The 22,054-nt window shown below is 32.6% G+C and overlaps 1 protein-coding gene across 2 annotated transcripts in view; it reads right to left on the reverse strand.

Annotated features, from left to right (window-relative positions):
• Positions 1-22,054, reverse strand: part of ATRNL1 (attractin like 1) — a 615,535-nt gene that overhangs the window by 519,670 nt on the left and 73,811 nt on the right. The gene's annotated exons all lie outside the window — the stretch shown is intronic.

Raw genomic sequence — 22,054 nt, forward strand, 5'->3', positions numbered from 1 at the left:
AGAAGCCATATAAGAAGACTACATATTATATGATTCCATCTATATGAAATTCGAAATGAAGCAAAAATACGCTGTCATAAAACATATCGGTGGTTACCTGGTGCTGGAGGATCATAGGAAACTGCCCAGGAGCATAAGTAAATTTGTGTGTTGGGGGAGTGATAGAAATGTACTATATCTTCATTGAGGTGGTACTCACACAACTATTTATTAATACATTTGTCAAAGCATATCAAGTTGTACCCTTAAAATTGGTGTTTTTATACAGACACACACATATTTGCTGGTGACAAGTGAATCTGCTTCTCTCAGTCCTCCTCATCTTAGTATATATCATATCATTTTTCCAGTTCCTCAACCAAATATCTTAGAAATATGCTTTATTCCTCTCCCTCCCACCTTTTCTGCATATGATCTCTCAGCCAATTCTGAGGTCTACACTTTCAAAACAGGTCAAGAATCCAAATACTTCTTACTACCTTCTCTGCTAACACACTATTGCAAGATAGAATCATTATTCATCTGAATTGCTATAAATCACTAAAATACACAACACAGGAGAAAATATTTTTATGTAGTTAATTGTTTAGTGATTTGTGATACAGACTAATAAAGATAACTTGGGATTCTAAATAAAGCACCCGTTATTTGTATTGCCCCTTTATGGAGCCAGTGAGACGTTTAAACCACACAGAACCTGGACCTGCATACACATAGGAATCCTCATTCTACTGTACCCCCTAATCACAAAATAAAAACCAAGCAGTCTCCTTGTCCTATTCTCTCAGCCCTTTTAAGACCTACTTGGGAGCCTACCCAGCTCACCCCAGAAAGCTTCACTGTATGAATAAGAAACCTTCATAACCTCTTGATATGTGTATTACATCATCAATTTCAACATCCAAACCACATTTATGAAGGTGAGGAGGTTCATTCTGCTTCTATAGGATGATCACAATATTTCAGATCACAATAGGCTTTATGGCAAAAACCTTACTAAAGATAAAGATGATTATATATTAATTTTAAAAGGACCATATTCCAGAAGAGTAATATAGCTTCAAAATATATAATGCAAAAATGTTTTGAATACTTTAAAAACTTACAAAATCAACATCATTTCAGAAAATTAGATATACCTTTCCCAGTAATTGACAGAAGAAGCAATCAAATATCAATGAAGATCTAAAAGATTTAAACAATGATGAACTAAATTTAATAAACAAACATGTATTATGCCATTTTGGAAACTTGAGTAGTCCTATAACTATCACATAAATTGAAGCTATAATTTTAAAACCTTGTCACAAAGAAAAACTCAAAACTCAGATAGCTTCACCAACAACTTCTACCAAATATTTTTGGGAAAAGCAGTGGCAACTGAAAGTCTTCCAGAAAAATAGAAAAAAAGAATTATATTAATATATATATAATAGGCAGCAGGGATAGCAAAATAGAAACTGTTTCTAGACTAGGTCATGGTTTTACTCCAAAACTCTAGAGGCCTATAATTGTGATTTTTTTTAAAAAATTGAACAATTATTACTTAATATCAGGAATTATCTAGTCAGTGTTCAAATTTCTAATCACCTTATATGTTTTTTAAAAGTTTGTTGGGATCAGGATCTAAATGAGATACACACATTGTAGTTGTCTGTCTCTCAAATGTATTTTAATCTACACATTTTCCACCTCTTTTTTTCATTGCCAATGCTTTGCTCTTTAACATTTTTTGTCAATTCCTAAGATGAAGGCAAAGAAGCTGCAGTTATTAAATGACCACTGACCCAACAAAGGGATAGCTACCTAAATCTTTAGATACCAGAATTAAAAATCAAAGGCAACAAGGGCATGAAACTATTTTAATGATAAATGTCAAGCCCTTCATTGAGATTCCAACATTATACAAGTACAGGATGGAGTGTAACTCACTTTGCAGCTACTACAGAAAAACAAAAACTAATAAACTAGGAGGTCTTGCTATCTGTAATTCAAAAGAATAATATTAGTATAAAATAAAAATTTAGGTTGCATTAATAATAACAAAATGTCTAGAACAAGGTAATGGTCTCAGATAAGGTAACACACCATGCTCTGTTAAGTTTAAATGGGTCATTACAAAATATAGTTTGTCTAGAGAGGGTGAACTAAGATAATATGTATCTCATATTTATATAATCCTGATTTGTCATTTACTAGCTGAGTGACCATTGGCCAGCTGTGTGAAATATCTGTGCCTCAGTTGCCTTATATGTAAAATGGAATAAAAATAGCATATATGTACATGGTCATTTTGAGGACTAAATGAAGTAATATATGTAAAGTGCTCAGAACAGCTGGCCCAGATTAAGCCTTCAATAAATGTTAGCTGTTGCTATTATTATTGGAAAATATTATTTAAACCATTAACATCTATGTTAATGTAAGACATTATCAAAAATGTATGGAATAGAAACTTTGCTATGTGAAGACTGAGGGAACTAAAGAGTCTTGCCTAAAGAATAGAAAACAAATAATAAAATATCTCAAAATACTTAAAGGACCAATTTCTAGAAGTGATTAAATTGAACAGGTACAGATCTAAACAGTCATGAAAAACCAAGAAGTACAAATAACAAAAGTGCATATTTTTTTTGAGATAGGGTCTTGCTCTATTGCCCAGGTTAGAGTGTACTGGCATTTTCATAGCTCACTGCAATCTCAAACCCCTGGGCCCAAGCTATCCTCCTGACTCAGCCTCCCAAATAGCTGGGACTAAAGGTATGCCACCACGCCCAGCTAATTTTTTCATTTTTTGCAGAGATGGAGTCTCTCTATTGCCCAGGCTGGTAAAGAATACATATTTCTAAATATAAATAAAATTTTTTAAAGATATAAAATAATAGAATGGCTGCCTTAATTGGTTCTTGGAAAGATAAACAAAATCGATAGACCACTAGCCAGGTTACCAGAAATAGAAGAGAAAGGACTCAAATAAGCTCAATCAGAAGTGAAAAAGAAGACATTACAACTGATACCACAGAAATACAAAATATCATCTGTGAATACACCAAAACCTTTATGCACACAAGCTAAAAAACGTAGAGGAAATGGATAAATTCCTGGAAACACATAACCTCCCAAGCCTGAATCAGGAAGAAATAGAAATCCTGAACAGACCAATAATAAGCAGCGAGATTGAAGCAGTAATTTAAAAACCTCCCAACCAAAAAAAGCCCCAGACCAGATGGATTCATAGCCAAATTCTACCAGGCACTGATACCTCTACCAATGAAAGAATGTTAAGCAGAGACAGAAAGACCAAGATTTTTTGAATCCTTAATACATGTGTACTGAAACATTTTAATACAGCCAATGCAAATTTTTAAATATATGTGTAATATTTTGGAGCTTATAAGCACTTATAAAAGCATATGGTTTAATAATTTCACTTAACCGAAACTGAAGTCTTTTATTGTGATATTTTCTGAAACATTTAGTAAGCATAAAATATATACAATTTTAGCAACAGCTTATGTCACACAGACAAAGCAATTTATTAAAATGAAACAGTCATGCATCACTCAACAAGCCTACGTTCTAAGAAATGCATTGATAAATGATTTTGTCATTATGCAAACACCATAGAGTATACTTACACAGTCCTAGATGGTATAGCCTACTATATACCTAGACTATAAATCTATACAGCATACTACCCCACTGAATACTATAAGCAATTGTAACTCAATGATAAGTATTTGTATATCTAAACATAGAAAAGGTACAGTAAAAATATGGTATAAAAGATAAAAAATGACACACATGTATAGGGCACTTACAATGAATGGGGTTTACAGGACGGGAAATTGCTCTGGGTGAGTCAATGGGTGAGTGGTGAGTGAATGTGAAGGCCTAGCATATATTGCCATACACTACTGTAGACTTTTAAAACACTGTACTAGATTTGTGAAAAAAATCTCTTCCTTCAAAAATAATCTTAGCCTACTGTAAATTTTTACTTTATGAACTTTTAAATTTTTTTTAATTTTGACCTTTTCATAATAATACTTAGCCTAAAACACAAACACATTTAATAGCTGCACAAAAATATTTTCTTCCTTCTTATCTTTATTCTATTAGCATTTTATTAGTTTTTATTCATTTATTTATTTTTTTATTTTCTAAACTTTTTTGTTAACTAAGACACAAACACCCATATTAGCCTTGGCCTACACAGTCAGGATCATCAATATCATTGTCTTCCACCTCTGCATCTTGTCCTACTAGAAGGTCTTCAGGGGCAATAATACACATAGAACTGTCATCTCCTATGACAACAATTCCATATTCTGGAAACTTCTGGAAGGACTTGACTGAGGCTGTTTTATAGTTAACTTTTTTTAATAAATACGAGGCATGCTCTCAAATAATGATAAAAGTATATTATATAGAATTCCTGAACAGACCAATATCAAGTACTGAAATTGAAACAGCAATAAAAATCCTTCCTAAAAAGAAAAGTCCTGGACCAGATGGTTTCACACCCAAATTTTACTACACCTATGAAGAAGAACTGGCACCTATCCTGCAGAAATAATTCCACAACATCGAGAAGGATGGAATTCTCCCCAAAACATTTTATGAAGTGAACATAACCTTGATACCAAAACCTGGAAAGGATGCAACAAAAAAAGAAAACTACAGACCAATATCCCTTATGAATATAGATGCAAAAATTCTCAACAAAATCCTAGCCAATCGAATCCAGGTGCTTGTCAAGAAAATAATCCATCACAACCAGGTGGGCTTTATCCCAGGGACGCAGGGATGATTCAACATACAGAAATCCATAAATGTAATTCACCATGTAAACAGAAGCAAAAACAAAGACCATATGATCCTCTCAATAGGCGCAGAAAAAGCATTTGACAAAATCCAACACCCTTTTATGATAAGAACGCTCAACAAAATAGGCATAGACAGGGCTTATCTAAAAATAATACAAGCCATGTATGACAAACCCACAGCCAATATCATACTGAATGGGGAAAAACTGAAAGCATTCCCACTTAGAACTGGAACAAGACAAGGGTGCCCACTACCTCCACTTCTATTCAACATAGTGGTGCTGGAAGTCCTCAAGAATGAAAAAACAACACCACACGTACTCACCAGCAAATTGGTATTAACAGATCAACACCTCAGTGGACATATGGGAATAACATTTATCAGGTGTCAGGCAGGTGGGAGGGGGGCGGAGGGGATGGGTATATAGAAACACAATGAGTGAGATGTGCAACATTTGGGGGATGGTCACACTTGAGGCTCTGTCTTGAGGGGGGGCATGGGCAATATACGTAACCTTAACCCTTGTACCCCCATAATATGCTAAAATAAAAAAAATTAAACAATTAAAAATAAGTAATAAAAAATAAAAATAAATAAAAGTATATTATATAAACCAATAACATAATTGTTTATTTTCAGTCTCAAGTATTATATACTATATATAATTTTATGTGCTATACTTTCATACAACTGGCAGGGTAGTAGGTTTGTTTACACCAGCATCAGCACAAACAAGTGAGTAATGCGTTGTGCTATGACATTCTGACAGCTACAACATCACTAAGGATAGGAATTTTTCAGCTCCATTACAATTTTATGGGACCACCGCTGTATATTCAGTCCATCATTGACTGAAATGTTATGTGGCACACAACTGGTTTTACTTGTTTTACTGAAACTGTCTCACTTTCGCTAATTAGTCCTGAAAAGCTCTGCAGAGATTAATAACTCTACCACAAATTCTAAGCCTAATATAAACACACAATAAAATTTTACTTTTTATAATTCCTAGGATTGAATTACTTTTAGAGATTTTCTTCTTTTAAAATTTCCTAATTCCCACCACTTAATACATCTGTATTACAGACCTATATTTTCAGACACCAACTTGCTGAAAATCAGTGTCAAATTTATACTTAAAATTCACCACAAAATTTGGAAAAATGTGCTGCTAGGAGATGAAGTAGAGAAAGTCACATAGTATCATTACATTTAACAAAGTAAAAATACCTTTCTAAAAAAAAACTCATGATTTTTAAATAAAAAGAAAAAAGTTAACATAAAATGACATCAATAATAGCTTCCCAACTATACCTTCCAAATTCTAAAAGCATGAATAATACTAAAGAAAAACATTAATATTATAACTCACCTTGAGACTCACATTGAGATTCTTAGAAAGTTTATGAGGTATCGCTAACTTAAAGTGAAATAAATTTCCCTCAGGACTAACCCAGAAGAACTTTATGGTCCAAGTTAGTAAAACCATCCACAAGATTCCCCTCTGAGATTTATAGATTTCCTAAAAGCCATTATTTTAACTATAGCAAAAAAGGACAAACTGATGTTTCCTTTACTGCTACAGCAAGTTATAGGAATTCTTATAATCTTCAGTTAAATATATATTATATATAACCAAATATGAAAACATCTATCAACTTCCTCTAATTTTAGCATTCTATTTGCAAGAATAGCCAAAGAACTCCCCATATACCTGTTACTAAAATTCACTAAATGTCAACAAACTTGCTCATTCATTTTATCTTTATTTTTTTTCTCTCTCTCTCTCTTTCTCTCTCTCTCTCTCTCTTCCCCCTCTCTCTCTCTCTCTCTCTCTCACACACACACACACACACACACACACGTTGTATAATCATTTAGATTACCCCTAAATACTTTGGTGTGAATTTCTCAAGAACATGCACCTTATTTCTATATAACCATATTACAATAACCAACTTTAAGAAATATAACATTTATACAATGCTTTAATATACATACATGTTTCAGTTTCATGAATTGAGTCAATAATGTCCTCCACAGCATTTTCTTGCATCCAGTATAGAATCCACTCTGGGATCACCAACTGTCATTTATTTGTTGTCACCATGTTGTGCATCAGATCTCAGCATTCACTTGTCATGTCTCTTTAGCCCCCTTTATTCAAAAATAATTTTTCGACCTTTCTTTGTCTACCATGACATTGACATTTTTGAATAATAAAGTCTGCCCCCATTTGAAATAGAATATTCTCATTTGAAGTTTGATACAGTTTCATGATTAGATTCAGGTTATACATTTCCAGTCACAGAATACTATAAGCCAAGGCTTGGCAACATATGGCTTATGGACCAAATCTACCCTGCTGCTCATTTTTGCAAAAAAATTATTTTTACCAACTGTGTACAAATGTTCCTTTTTCTCCACATCTTCATCAACACTTTATCTTTTGTCTTTTTGATATTAGCCATTCTAACAGCTATGAGGTGATATCTCATTTCGGTTTTAATTTGCATTTCCCTGATTAGTGATATTGATTTTTTTTTTTCATATATTTGTTGGCCTTTTGTATGACTTCTTTTGGAAAATGCCTATTGAGGTCGTTTGCCCATTTTTAAGTGGGTTATTTGTTTTCTTGCTATTAAGTTGAGTTACTTATATATTTTGAATATTAATCCCTTATCAGTTATATATGGCTTGTAAATATTTTCCCTTTTTTTGTACGTTGCCTCTTCACTCTGTTGACACACAAGCATGTTCATTCATTTACATATTATCGATGGCTTTCTTTCTAGCATAATGACAGAATTGAGTAAATGAGACAGACACTATATAATCCAAAAAGCCTAAAATATTTACTATCTGAAACTTTACAAGTTTAAGGAATCCTACATAAGTGATGTTTCTTTCTGTAGGTTTCATACACAGAGGAATACAGTGTCTAATTCCTCATAGTTTGTGATGTTAATTTTTATTGCCCAGACAAAATATAACACGTTTCTCTATTACATAGTTATGATTTTTCTCCTGTACCATATAAGCAATCTGTAGAGAAAACTCATAATACCATGCAAATCTCATCAAAAATTCATCTTCACCATAGATTTAGCATCCATTGATGATTCTTTCCCATACCAATTATACTGTAATTGTTGCAAAATGATGATTTTTCAACTCCAGCAATGCCAACCAGCATTCTATGTATAAAAAAAAAAAGGTTTCCCTTCTTTTCTGTTTGTCTATTATCAGTTTAAGCTTATGAACTCCAATTTTTCAACAGTCCCTAAATTATTTTGATGCACAAATTGTCCTAGATTTTGTCCATGGGACCCCCTTCAAGCTGACTCCTGTGTTCTTTTGACATGACCCATCATTTTCTTGAGCACTCACTTAATTTGATGTAAAAAGATGTACCAGGCTCATCTTTACTTTCCCTGTTTCAGCTCTAGAATCAATAATTTCTCCAAAGTGCCCTGCTTCCTTTTCATGGGGAATATTAGAAACCAGATCTGGCAATATGGGTGCTTGGAGTGCTTGCTACTATGGAGTATCTTAGTTTCTAGGCCCTTTCAGAAGAATGTACATTTACATCTATATCTATATCTATGTATCTATCTATCTATGTAACTATAAGCTCACACTGATACCTCTCATTTCAATACACTGAGGGCAGGATTCTTCCTTGCCTTCCCCATTTCATATTTGTATCTCCCATCTTCTACACAGACAACTTTGCTTCTTAACATCAACACGTTGACTCATTTTTCAGCCTAACAATATACCTAAGATAATCTCAAGATTGCTTCACCAATACCTTCAAAAAAGACATTGTTTACATTTCTTCTTCACATCTACACATAGACCAAGAGCATACAGTCAAATATTATGCTCAAAAGTCATTTAGATTAATTCTTTTCTCTTCCTTTCAGAGTGATTACATTATTTAATTGAAACATAGTTGGGTTCATTTGTTTCCATTTGCATTGTTTTAGGGTTTTTTCTTCCTTTCCTTGTTTATTTAATTGTTTAATATGTAAATGATTGATATGCTTCTAAAATTCAATATGTCACTAAAAGTCAAAACTATTTTTAAAAAGAATAAACTCAGGGAAATGAACTTTCATATCCTAGCCTTTACACATTATTTTCCACCACCCTTGTAAATAATCAACATCGTTGTCTTCTGGTTTCTCCTTCCTGTGTTCATTTTTGCTCAAATAGCAGGCATATTTTATTTTCCTTATACAAAAAGTAGTACATTTTATATATATTATATAATATGCATATTATATATATATATATATAATTTTGCACTGAAGATAGTGGGCATCCTTGTTTTGATCTTGAACTTAATAGAAACACTTGCTTCCCCATTAAGTACAAGATGCTACCCTTAGGATTGAAATATATAAATTTATTGTGTTCACAGAATAGCTATCCATTCCTATTTTCTCAAGAGTTTTTATTAGGAATGTGATTTTTTAAGCACTGATGGAGATAAACATCTCCTTCAACCTAATAATTAATATATTTCATAATAACCATTCTTGGATTCCTGGTTATATATCCCACTTGATCATGGTGTATTCTTAATTTGTGTTGGAGTGTTTGTTTTATTTATGATTTTGCATTGATATTTAATGTTAAATGGTTTTATTTATTTTAATTCATTTTTAATCATATAGATCTGTAATTTCCTATTTCTGTGTATTGGGTTTAAGTTGGTAATGTTATATTTGTTTTACAAAACAAATTTGGATGATTTCCTTCTTTTTTTTTTCTTTCAAACAATTTATATAGCATTATGATTATCTTGCTAGTAATGTTTTGCTAAACTTACCCAGTGATATCATCTAGGCCTGGTGCTTTCACTACTTTTGCTATGGAAAGTGCTGTATATTAAATTTATACAATTTCTGTCTGTATTGTGTTCAATTTTGGAAAGCTGTTATCTTCTAAGAAATAATGCATTTCTTCTAAATTTTTAAATTTATATGCATAGATGTACAGAGTAGTCTATTTTTTAATATCCTTTCTCTCACTATTATTCACCCCTTGTCATTTCTTGTTTTGTGTATTTGTGCTTCTTCCCCTTGTATCTTAATCAAATGAGCTAGTGGCTTGTCTACTTTGTTAATTAAAAAAAAAAAAACAGACTGTCACCTATTAAATTGATCTACTGTTTTCATCATTAATTTTAGCTTTTATCTTTATTTTCCTTCTTCTCACCCCCCCCATCCCAGCCCACCCCCAGGAATACTGTGCTGAGACCTCCTGGTATTTTTTGTTTCGTAGTTTGTTATTTTTTTTTCTAGATTTTTGAGTTGAGAATGTCGTGCATTTATTTTCATTCATATTAATATAGTTGTTTAGTGTTATATTCTTCTGATAACTGCTTTAAATGTAGCCCATAAATTCTTATATATGTTGCTTTCACTGTCACTCTTTTTCAGAAATTCTGTAATTTTTGCTTGTACTTCACCCAATATAAAGGTTTTATTTAATATTCAGGTGTTTATTTTTAATACTTCCATTTTTTAGAAACTATTGCTATATTCTTTCTATATATATATGATCAATTTTTATGAGTTTTCCTTGTGAACTTGAGAGGGTAACATTCTCTATAATCAAGCTGTATTGTTCAATATATATATTCTTAACACCAACTTTATTGGATACACTATTTAGCTTTTTTATATCTTTCTTATTTTTTGTCTTATCATGTATTGACAATGCTTGACATGTTTTGTACAGACAGTCAAGCTATCTACTTCTCTTTTTCATTGCCTGCAGTTTCTGTTGTATATAAGTAGTAGCTGGGTTATCTGATGCATAGATATTCTTCTAATGTATATTATATCTTTATGGTGAATTGTGGTTTTTAATATCATAAGGTGTTCTTTTCTCGTGTTTAGATGGCCTAAATTCTACATTCACTTGTATCATGTTCACAACCCCTGCTGTCTTACCATAATCATTTTCCTAATAAATCTTTCTCTCTTCCTTCATTTTTATCCTTTCTGAATCAATATGTTTAAGATGTTTCCTATATACAACACAGAGTTAGGTTTTGTTTTATGCACCAATTTGAAATGTTTTCTTTTAATAAGCAAGTTAATCCCATTCACATGTACTGATATTATGTTGAATCTGAACTGTCATAATATTTTATGTTATAATTACTGTGTGTATTATGATGTATTTTTCTGAGTTTTTTTCTATTTTGATATGTCTTCTTTGATTTTCTTTTATTTCTTTTGGTATGTAAGGAGGTTTATAGCTTTGTTCTAATGTTTTCCTCTGTGTTTATACCTTTCATCATGCCCTTAATTCCCTTTTTTTTTATTTAACTTTATTATCTGTTCCATCAGATTAATCCTCAATACACCAGGAACAATAGTAATCAGCATTTATCATGGTTCAATGGGTCCATTTAGTTGCTTTATGTTATCAAGTAATGTTATAAATAACATTTATATAAGAACAAATTCTCAGCACAAACTATTTTTTGCAAATTCTGATAAGAATTTAAATATAGCAAGCCTCTTTGTATCAAATAAATGTTAGGGCATAAACATAATAAAAATATATTGTTTGCTCATCAGTTCTTTGAATTTGAAAAATTCATTTAGGATATTGTTTTCTGAAGATTCACAATCTGAGATTTAATTTAAATGATCAACTTCATTATCATTAGAGTTTAGGCTGTTGCTGTCTGTCTCTTTACATTCATCTTAATTGTCTAATAAATGTGAAAGATCTTCTCTGGATTTCTTCTCTTTACCATTATAAGCAGAACATACAAAATTCTAAATTCTCAACTATGTTCAACAAAAGCTAAAAGCAGTATCTTGCCTTCTTTTATGCCTTTTTTAAAGGCGATAAAATACTTTGGGCCCTGCAATAAGAAAACTGAAGAATGACAATTTTTTCACTGTGGCATCATCTTTCTAAGCAACTTCTGTTTTCTTGTTAATTTTTTAACATAGTTGGGAATAACTGATTAGTAATGAATCAATTCCTAAAATGATAAAACAGCAAAATACTTCAAAACATACAAAAATTACACTTAGATCCCATAGTGTACCTCAGGCACAGGATATATCTCAAAATGGCTACTGTGAGTGAATTTTACCAGGTGCCAAACCCAAAAGTTCAAAACCAGAAAAATGGGTAAATGAATTGTGGTAGAGTATACAATGAATAAAATGCAGCAATGCAAAAGCATTAACTGCAGCAATATCTAACAACATGAGTGAATCTTGGTAATAAAGTGTGCATTAAATAAAAGAAACCCTCAAAAAAAGGCATAAAGATTTCATTTTTATAAAAGTCAAAAACAAGTACACAAAACAGTATGTATATGTGTTAAAGCTATTTTTAAAAACATATATATAATAAAAAATTCTGGATTTCAGAATGGAGAGATAGAAAACAAAAAAAAATTGAACAATTTTTTTTGACGAACATGATTGAAAGAGTAAACTTAAAAGAATACAGTAATAATAAATGGTTGTGTTTCTTCAGATAAATATTCTCCCATCAAATACACTTTTGGTGATATTTTGCTAGTAAGACATGATTACTTCTATATTGATAGCCTAATAACCAGAGTTAAGTTAGCATAATTATAAAAAGAAACTTAAAAGAATGTGCAACAAATGGCTTTTAATAAATATAAAGAAATAAACAAATGAGTGCTGCTTATAAAAAATCATAATAGATAATAATCTTGAAAGATGATGAACAATTGTATCAGCCTTTAACATTAACAAGAAAATACAATGTTAAAGATAACCACATGGTACTAAAATAAAAAGCTCAAAAATAAGGGTAGTAGAAATGGACTGAAGGATCTGGCTCTATGACATTCCAAAAGGTTTATATTTCTTCCAACATTTCTCTCCATTAATAGAATGTGACATATTCTCACAAGACACCTCTTCCTCCCAACAACTAAGGTAAGTACACATGAAGGATCATTTTGGTCAAAGGTTATATTTAAATCTCTAAAAAGCCAATAGTAGCTATATCAGCCAAAATGCTCAGAAGAAACAAATAATATGTTCAAAATAAGTAACTGTAAAAAATTTAATTTTAAAAATCTATTTATAAAGGTATGGACAAAATAATATTCTGGGATCTATCACAGCAGGAAACCTTTACCAATCTTTGGCCTTATAAAAAATAAAGGGGAGTGGTTTCCAGAATTCATGAAGAGTATCCATATGAAGAAAGACACCTGACAGTCCAGCCTTCACTAGAGCAACACAACTAACCCAAGGTTATCCAGCAGGTAAGGAGTTGGAGGAATAAAATACCTCAACCTCACTCATCTCCCACCCTCAGATCTACTGTGGTGCCTACCACAGCTGATCTCAACTGGAAGCCAGAGGGCATAGGAGCAGAATGGAAAAGCATGAAAGGTAGATCTGCAGGGACAAATGGAAAATATAATAATAATAATATTATAATTATAATAATATAAAAATATAATAATATGTATGGTAGACAATTTAAATAATTTGGTTAATACACCATAAACTAAATCAAAAAATATATAGATTAACTTTTACGGAATATGTGCTGAAAACCATATTTATTTACCACAAATATTTATCAAGTATTACAGGCATCCTCAAACTACGGCCCACGGGCCACATGTGGATGTTTTTGCCCATTTGTTTTTTTACTTCAAAATAAGATATGTGAAGCATGCATAGGAATTTTTTCATAGTATTTTTAAACTATACTCCAGCCCTCCAACGGTCTGAGGGACAGTGAACTGGTCCCCTGTTTAAAAAATTTGAGGACCCCTGATTTAATATATGGCACTTTACTAGGAACTATACATACAAAGAGGTATACTGCAGAATTCGTGCTCTAAAATTAACTTCTTAGAAAAGAAATATACGTACAAAAAAGTACCTATAAAAAGAGGCATATATGTTGTCTTAGTCCATTTGTGATGCTATGACATAAAATACCATAGGCTGAGTAATTTATAAACAAGAGAAATTTATTTCTCACAGTTCTGAAGACTGAGAAGTCCAAAACCAAGGTGTTGGCAGGTTTGGTGTCCAGTGAGGGTTGCACTCTCTGCTTCAAGATGACACCTTGTTTGCTGTGTCCTCCAGCAGGGAAGAATGCTGTGCACTCATGTGGTGGAAGGGATGCAAGGCAAAAAGGGCCGAGACTAGTTCCCTTTAGCACTTTGCAAGGCACTAATCCATTCATGAGGGCAGAGCCACTATCACTTAATCACTTCCAAAAAGACCCCATCTCTTAATACTATCACAATGGGGATTAGGTTTCAACATAAATTTTGGAGGAGATACATTCAAATCATAGTATATGTCATATTCAGTTACAAAAAAAAGAGATATAGGTATATTTAGAATAAAATGGAACTACTTCAATGAAAAAAAGCAGTAAATACACCAATGGATTAACAACAGTCTTTTTATCATTATATGATTATGAAGGCCATCTCCACTTTGTGACTTAAACAAAAGCATATAGAGTCTTTACTGCAAACTGATTTCTTCATTGTGCATTTTCCTGATTTTTCTAACAATAATTTTACAAATAAAGCTTCTTGGTCACTTTCATTCCTAAGTACTTGAAAATCATACATCACTTTTAGAAGTTATACTCTAGGGTGCTTTCATGAAAAATTTCCCTTCCAGATCTATTGGTTTGTGCTTCATACAGGCTATTTTCTTAAGTTTTCTGTCATTATATAATACATATATATACATTTTCTTGTAAGTCAAGCTATACTAAATGACACATATCTTCAACTAAAGATTGGGTAGATTTTGGAGACATCATACACCAGACTCATCAACTAACAAGTTTAATAAAGAAGACAATTTCAAAGATTGTATGTTAATTAAAACAAATCCACTAAGTAAAGACTAAGTAATTAAGCTCTGTCACCACTGTGATAGTTGGCTTTATTAATGGGTCCTTTAATGGCTGCCTTCTCCTTCCTGCATTACTTCTCAACTCCCTTAATAGTGTTATCTACACTTTGCCAAGTAAAATTTTTCACTTGAATACCTGTCTCAATATCTGCTTCCATGAAAACCCAAGCTAAAAAAGGATCTCACACTTCCTGCCATCTTCTGCCCATTTTGTGCTTTTATTTTCAAACAAATGTCTCTGAAAGGGTTGGCTCTACCCATCATTTCCAATTCCACTCCTCTCATTCCCTATTAAACCCAAAGCTGTGAGGCTTTCACCTCATCACTACACAGAAACTGGTCCTGTCAAGATAACCAGTGATTGGATAGTGCTAAATCAATGGCCAATCCTTAGCAATCATTTTACTTGACCCATCATCAGAATTTGGCACAGCTGATTACTCTCCTGCTTGGTATTCTTTCTGCACTTGGCTTATAGTTTACCACACTCTCCCTTGCTTCTTTTTCTCCCTTACCTCTTGTCATTGGAGCACCCTAGGGCTCAATCCTTTTCTTCTCCTTTTTATCTACACCATTTCCTAGGTGATCTGATCCTGTCTCATGGCTTTAAATGACATTTATATTCAAAGAATATCCAAATTTACATCTCCAGCCCAAATCTCTCTCTCTAGAACTCCAAACCCATAAACACAATTGTCTATTTGAATTTTCACTTTGATGTCTAGTGGATATTTCACATATAACATGGTCAAACTGAACTTCTAACCTTCATACCACCTTCACGTCAAACCTGCTCCATAATTTTCTACATGTCAGTTGCTGGCAACTTCATTTTTCTTGTTGGGTAGACCCAAAACCTTGGAATCACCCTTGATTTCTCTCCTTTATCTCAAGCTCTACATCTAAACCCTTTGCAAATACTGAGGTTCTACTTTTAAAATATTAGTTCTACTTTTAACAAACATAAAACAAATCCACTAATCCTCACCATCTCCAGTGCTACCACCCTGACCTAAACAATGACCATTTTCTACCCAGATATCTGTAACAGCTTCCTAACTGGGCTCTTACTTTCTGCTCTTTCCTCCATAAGGCTTATTTGCAACACAGCAGACAGAATAATTCATATAAAAATTATCTCATTCTCTGTTCAAAATCTTGCAATGCCTCCTCATTTCACGCAGATAAAATACAAAGGCTATATACAGATTTGGTGAACTTGCTCCTTATTACCTCTCTAACTCGTCTCTTAATTTTATTCTCCTGTACTCACTCTTCTCCAGACTCCTTACTATTCCTTGAACATGCTCTACATGTTCTTACCTTATGGCCTTGGTTCTACCTTTTCTCCTAAGGAACATTCCTCCCCTAGATAGCACATAGCAAACTTCTTCACTTCTTTCAATTCTTTGCTCAAAACTCACTTTCTCACTGATGTCTATTCTGGCCTTCCCGTTTTAAAATATAACTACCTCCCACCCTTGGTACTTTCACTCTCCTTACCTTGCTCTATTTTTTAAAAAGCTATTATCTTCTAATACATCATATACATACTTATTATGTTTATTATCTATATCCCTGTGCTACAAATACATTCTGCAAAGGTAAGGAAAATAACTGCAAAGGTAAGGAAAAATTTCCTCATATGCATTATTGCATATATCTGGAACCAAGTGGAACCAAAAATGTGGTTCTGTAAGCTAGTAAAGTCAACCCAGCATTTGGAGGTACACCTTAGCTCCAGTAGCTACTCTAAAACTCAAGACACAGTACTGTTAAAAGCTATAAACAGCTAGAGATAGCTACAACCTCAATAGTTAAAAAGTATTCTCTAGCATCTTAGATTTTTTAATATTAATGTGTAATCCTTAAACTAAGATAATTAAAGATAATGTAATCACATGGTTGCTTTGTTCTGAATCAGATCATGACAAAAATCTCAAAGAAGATTCACAGTACAGGACACAGAACCAGTAATATCTCACAATTATTTGCAATATTATCAAAAGGTAAGTGATCATTTTGGGGTATGGTAACTGAAAATTCATCTCTTTCTAAAATTTCTACATACTGGTGAGAACAATATCTTAATCAGAATATATCTTAGAGTAAATTTTTATCTAGTATAATACCTGTTTTCATGAATTACCCTGCTAGAATTTCAGCTTTCTTTTCAGTTACCTTCCCCAAAATGCTAAAGAGATAAGCCTCTTTTTAATACCAAAACATTCATGTCCTTAATTTTCTAGAAGCTTTAAACATGTAAGGATACTCAAAGTAAATCCAATCTATACTTGGGTAGTTGATACCATTAAAATCAGTCAGAAAGAAGAACCTAAAATATCATCACAGTTACAGTTCTCACTAAAAACAGAAAAAAACAAAAAAACCTCTCTGTGGAGATAATAAGCATTTACCTTATAAGTAAGATGATAAACTATCCCATTACTTATATTCAAATCAACCCTACTTCATATGGTATCATTTCCTAAAGTAGTACTTTCCTATAGTGAACTTAATTATTCTGACAGCATCTTTAAACTATATTTACCCATTCTTTTGGATTATTTTCTTTGTAAGTACTTTTCAAAGTGAAAGTACTTATAGATTACTTTTTTGACACTGCATACTTTCAAAATTTAAGTAGCAAATTCAAAATGCTTAACAAATAAATAAAGTATAAATTAATTTTGCTATTAAGATATAATTTTACAGAAAAGTTGATGGATCTAATTTTGTATTTAAATAATTCACAGAATTTTAAAAATGCCCATAATTCATTTGTTACTCTTATAAAACTCATAAATCATGTATTTCCCCATTTCCATTTTATGCTACATTCCTAAGTATGCCTATAAAGTAATGCAATTAATAAGATAAAAATCAAGCCAAAAATACTCTATTGGTAAATTTATTTAGAAATAGTATTTTGGTTGTAGAATAAGACTCAATACAGAGTATTGTAGAAAAGGAACTCAATATAGAAATATTTTAAAATTCACTGAAACTACAATTGACATTCTATAATCAGATTATCTCAAAATGAAAACAAAAACCTACCAGCCAATGATTTATCACCTAACAATATGTATCAACATTTACCATTCATAGTCGATTAGAATAAATCTGTTGAAGTTCGTGGACATCCATGGAATTCACAACCACCACTTTGCCTCATGGCTGAATGAGACTATAATTTAATAAAAAGAAATGCGAAAAGGGTAAAATATATTCTGTACTATAAAGCATAAACTATATTCATTGGGGAAGGTATATACCAATCAGATGGCCTAGAGATTTAGTTTTAATGGCCATTTTGAATGTGAGCCCATGTAGGTACTGGATCAGGGAACGTCTACATAAAATCAGATGCTTAAAAAGGTACAACCTCAGTGAAAAGGTGAATTTTTAAAAATCTTCTGTGCAGAAGCAGACAGAAATCATCTGTTTCAGCCTTGGCTCCACATGGAGAAAACAATTGTTCCCCTGGGAACTTTTGGCCATGGACTAGATACCATGCCCACTTTGGGGTAGGAAATCTCCCTACATATAATGTCCAAAACAACTGCATGTCAAATTTTAATTTAAATTGGACCAGGGTCGGTAGAGCCCCAGAAGCATACTTTCTCTCTCCCAAGAGCAGGAATAAGCAAAGTAAGGCCCAAGGGCTAAATCTAGCCACCTGGCTTTGTAAATAAATCTTTATTGGAACAAAACCATGCTCATTTATTTATGTATTGTCTGTGACTGCTTTTATGCTACAACAGCAGAGTTGATTAGTTGTGACAGAGACTATACAACCCACAAATCCTAAAATATTTACTATCTGCCCCTTTATAGAGAACTTTGCTGGCTCCTGGTATTAAATAATGATAATAATGTCATTTGTGATTGAAACAAAACAAAATTAATTAAAACATTGGAAAACAATAGTCTATAAATTGATAAAAGAGAAAAAGTATTGGTTAACTTTACTAAAACTTAAGTATTCATTTTAAAACTTCAAAAGTCAAAACCTATATTTCAGTGGGGCATGGTGGCTCACACCTGTAATCCTAGCACTTTGGGAGCTCAAAGCAGGAGGACTGCAAATTAGCCAGGCATGGTGGCATGCACCTGTAGTCATAGCTACAGAGGCTACAGAAGACTGAGGCAGGAAGATCACTTGAGCCCAGGAGTTTGAGATTGCAGCGAGCTGTGATAACACCACTGCACTGTAGCCCAGGCAACAGAGTGGGGCTTTGTCTCAAAAAAAGAACCTATGTTTCAAGTAAAAGCATGGTGATAGTTGTGATAGGTTAATTTTGACTCTTCCCATGCTCTTCAGGGAAGACATAAAACAAGAGCAAAATATGAGGGAAGTGGGTAAAGTGAAAGAAAAAGAAAATTGTATTTCCAGAGAAATTAGGAGGGTAAAAAGAAAATTCCCCACCAACTCCAGATTAGGTATGAATGTTCAAGAAGCAAGTGAAACCAAGACAGCCAGATAGAGAAAGCCACAACAATGCAGAAAGAAAGATGAGAAACAAAGAGCATGGAGGAAACTAACGGTAGCTGATCTCAAAAATTTCCACACTCATCAGAAAAGGAAAAATAAGGGAGGAAGGGAGCCTAAACATGAGAAGAGCTGTAATTAAAAGCAACAACAACAACAAAAAAAAACACAACAGAATGACTTTTTAAAATATAAAAGATGTACAGGAAGTGTACAAAAAACAGATGGGAATCACACGAAGCAAAACCCAACTCTGTCCTCAAGAAACACATTTAAAACAAAGTGATTCTGTAACACTAAACAATAATGATAATGTAATGAGTAAAGGTATACCAGGAAAAGACTGACAAAAAGGAAAAAAATAAAAAAAAGGGCCATAATATTATTAATAATAACAGATGAGGTAGAATTCAGCTCAAAAAACATTAACAAGCCAATCACTTTATAACATTAACTTTATAACACTTTATAACAAGCCAAATCACTTTATAACATAATATAATCACAACAAACATCTAATACTTATTAATACCTATACCACCAAGTTTCATAAAACATAAATTCTAGAATATACAAGGGAAATAGAGAAATAGGCAAAAATAGACTAAAATTTTAAAATTTTAATTCAACTTTCAGAGCAAGATAGATCATGTACAAAACAAAATAAGTAGTTAATAGAAGGCCTAAACAATATAATCAATAAAGTAGACTTTATAAATATATATAAGCATTTATATATTTTATATTACTTTGATATTATATAAGGATTTATCTTTTTTCAAGTGCCTATAGAATATTTATATAAATTAGGCCACTCAAAGAAAATTTCAATAAATTACAAAAATGTATAACTTATACCTACATTTCCTGAATAATAAAACCAAAAACTAATAACAGATTCAGAAAACAAAACAGCCCTTCTACACAGAAAATTTATAATTCTTGCTTAAACAACCCCTGGGCCCATCTGAAAAATTAGAATAACTGAGCCACATTTGCTTCAATGTTATCATGAGTTTGTTATAACGGTGATGTATGTAAGCACGCTTCTTCAATGCAGCATTGCTAACTGTCTTTACACTCCAGCATGTACCCATCAGTAGTTCTCTTTTGATTACTTCTATTTTCTTGGTAAAATAAGAAGGGAGGTCATCAGCTGAGAGTAATGATAGAGAAGGGTTAGAAGTTTGAGAACAGAGGAAATGTATAATAGTCATAAAGGAGAGAGCTGGAAGAGACCAAGCTAGACTGGCAGAAATTCAAGACAACATAAAAGCCAACTTGAGAACGGTAATTATAAACCTTAAATATGGGTAAGTACCACACAGCATTAAAGAATAACTTGATATTGGTAATTATGAAGTTAAAGCTGCGTAAGTTTAGAAATATGGAAGAGAGAGAGTGAGAGAGAGTGGAAAAACTGATAGGAGGTTCAATGGACTAAAGACTCTGGTAAGGTCAAAGAACAGTCAGTGTGGGTACTAGAATCAGTAAGCTGGGAGATCAGGGGTACTTGAACAGTAAAATATTTGAAAATGGAAATTTTGGGACTCATTGCAGGTACTGGAATGACAAGGTCAAGAGTATGATAATGGCAGAAAGTGGTTTAAGTAGGATGGAAAACAAGATCTTTACTGAAGATATCAAGAAATTGGCAGGCCAGGTATTAGAAAAGGTATTTAAATGGATATTTCAATCATCAAAATATTTGATTATATGCTAGAAAGAATGACAGTAAGCCAGAAACTAAATTCTTCAAGAAATAAAACACAGCAATCTGAGGAGCAAAAAATGAGTGCAAGAAAGTAAAAAAACAACAAGAAAAAACAACAGAATGACTTTTTAAAATATAAAACATGTACAGGAAATGTACAAAAAACAGACGGGAATCACACGAACCAAAACCCAACTCTTGCCTCAAGAAACAGGTAGTATAGTCTAATGACATGAGATTCAAAGCCAGGTGATTTAAAGGGGGCGAGATTGAGAATAGAGTGGAAATGGCAATAAGAAATAAGGAGGATACATATCCTGCTTTCAACCCAGCTGGACTGAAGATATGAAAACAAAAACAGCTATCACATGAAAGTACTGCAGGGGAAACCAATATTGGAGTATTTAGAAGGGGAGTCTCCCTCTGAGTACACAAGCACTCTATTGTTGCTAATGGTGGTCTGCAAATGAGTTTTCTCATTAAGACTGCACAAGGACTCTAAATAGTTGTATATACAGCTGTCCATACACAAAAGAACAAAGAATTTGAGTTCTTAATACAGGCCAGAGTCACAAATGGGGTATGTTCTTGAATCTGAATAGTGACTGTAGGACATACATATGAAGACAAATTAAAAACAACAAAAACATTACCACTATTTGAAAATCTCATAAAGAATTCAAAAACATAACATACCAGAGAAACAAAAAAGAATAAAAGTATAGTACAGAAAGCCATATGCCCTAGTCACCTTCACACACCAGATAAGAATCTCTTATAGAAGCCAACAGACTATTCTTAGGAAGCTTATTTTAAAGGAGTAATATGTACATAAAGATATAGCAATAAGATTGGGAATAGAATGCTGAAAAATGAAAAATCTTGAAATCACGTAATGCATAGTAAAGAGATTGGGTCAATTTCAGCTCTTGATTCATAAGTAAAATCCAAAGAAATAGCACCACCTATTGGAATCTTTCATATTTAAAAATATTCTCAAATCTTGGAAAATGAGACTAGTATGTAACATTTCCCTTAGTTTGACTAAGAAGATAAGCTTAAATATTAAAGGACAAAAATCTAACA

The sequence above is a fragment of the Microcebus murinus genome, chromosome 14 (assembly GCF_040939455.1).
Source record: "Microcebus murinus isolate Inina chromosome 14, M.murinus_Inina_mat1.0, whole genome shotgun sequence".
In the NCBI taxonomy this organism is placed as follows: Eukaryota; Metazoa; Chordata; class Mammalia; order Primates; family Cheirogaleidae; genus Microcebus; species Microcebus murinus.